Consider the following 2,062-nt stretch of genomic DNA (forward strand, 5'->3'; position numbering starts at 1 on the left):
TGAATGTTTGTGGTAGTCCTGATTAATTCCCCCACTTCATCTCATGGGGTTGGCTTTGCATTTGTATGTCAGTTTGTGTGGGATCTCATACCCTGAATGTGTAAAGGGACCTCTGGAGATTCTGGTCCAGACTCTTGTTTAGTGCAGGGCTCACTTCAAAATCCTCTCTGTTTGCCCAGGGCCAGTCAAGTTTCTGTGAATGGAGGTTCCTGAACACCTGGGAAAGCTGTTCCAGGGCTTAACTGTTCTGTTATGGGTACACATTCTTGTCTTATGGACAGAGCTTTTGTTCTTCTGTGGTTTAAATCCAATAGAGTAGGAAATCCTTGCTTGCCCCTCTGTTACCAGAGGTTTTATACAGTTTGTGTAGCCCAGTAAGAATTTTAGTAAGACAAATAATTTTGATTTTAGCTTGCATGGAGGGATTGAGACCAAGCAGTTATTTCTTCAGCATAAATTAGAAATTAGGCAAAATGAGACTGCAGGACTCAACCCTGCTTCTGAATGCTTTTGGACTTCAAGCTCAGCACTCATGGGAAGAACACTGAAGCACAATTTGCTCAATCCTCTCACTAAGAAATGGATATTCTGTTACAATGTGTACTGTTTCAGCGTGTTCCAGTGTCACATCAGCTTGTCTGTGTTTAAATCTACATTTCAAGTTTGTCAGTGCACTGCTGCCTACTTAGGATTTTGGCCTGTACAGCAGAATCCAGAGCCATGAGCACAGCATGGCTGAAGTCAGGCTTCAGGGGAAGAGTTACACATTTTGTGCACTGAGAAAGTGGCTGCTGAGGCACCAGCACACTCACATGGTGCTACCAAATTGGGAATGCTGGGTAAGTATCATGGGAAATTATGCAAGCATGTGGCTTGCAAACAGCTCTAGGCAGGCATTAAGGCAGCTTGAAATTTTTAGGAGGCAGGTAATTTTTTGATAAAAACTTCTGACACAAGACACAGGCACCCATTTTGTCTTGGAGGAAAAAAAAGCTTTCAGAAAGTGAGTAAAACTTGTAATGAAAACAAACCAGGAAACGTGCTCATGTTTGCTCTCCATGAAAAGAATAGAGATTGTAAGAATGTTCATGATTGAATGATCTGAAGCTGAATTTCCCTGTTCTTCAAGTTTTTGGAAGGCTGAACTACCTGCCACATGACAGACCCTGTGAGTCTATAACAGTCATTGGGCTGAAAAAAATCCAAAGTGAGATTAGGTAGGGGACCAATGCAAATGTGAGTTATTAGCCCCTTCTCTCTTTCTGCTGTTGGGATAATTTGAGCTTCAGGGCAGGTAAGCTTGCCTTTTCAGTTACATTTTATGGATTTGTTGTGAATAGTTAATGAGTAGCCACAGTGACACTGAAAATCATCTCGTCACTTTGTGTTTTGGGTGCTAACCTAAGAAGGAGCACTTGGCTTTGAGTTCTTTTGGACAGAGGAAGGAATTGAGCCCAAGACTCATGAACAAGAAGGGGCAGCAGGTACCTAGTCCAGTTCCAGGCACTTGCACACCAGCATGGTTTCCTAAGGAGTGCTCTCTCTAAACATAATATATTTCTGGAGCTTGGTGAGAGTAAACATTGCTGCTCTTGCAGCTGTTGTTGAAGGGGTTGTGATCCTGCTTTGTCCCTGGTGATCACAGGACACTTCTCTGAGATGATTTGAAGTGTAAACCTTGCAGGCAACTTCACCCCACCCCTGTTCTCTTGAGCACAGTGATCTCTTAGAGTGCTTCACCATGCTTGTGGAAACTGCAACTTTATGAATAGAACAATGAAGCTGGAGCTAAATTGGTCTTGAGTTTTGATGCTGCTTTCTAAATGAGTCTTGTGAAGTTGGGTCCTCTGGTTTGTTTGTTTGGGGTTTTTTAGTTGGTTTATAGAATTCCTTGAAAGTCTTTTTAAAAGCTCTTCAAAGATCTAGATCAGCATGGCTCAGGTGGAGGGCCTGCATGGAGACAGGGCTCAGGTAAGCTGAACTGCAGCAAAAAGTTCAGCCTGATCTGCACAGTTGTAATTGGAGATTATGGCTTTATTGAAGATTTATGATTAGAAAAAGG

This window comes from Passer domesticus, chromosome 1 (genome assembly GCF_036417665.1).
Source record: "Passer domesticus isolate bPasDom1 chromosome 1, bPasDom1.hap1, whole genome shotgun sequence".
In the NCBI taxonomy this organism is placed as follows: domain Eukaryota; kingdom Metazoa; phylum Chordata; class Aves; order Passeriformes; family Passeridae; genus Passer; species Passer domesticus.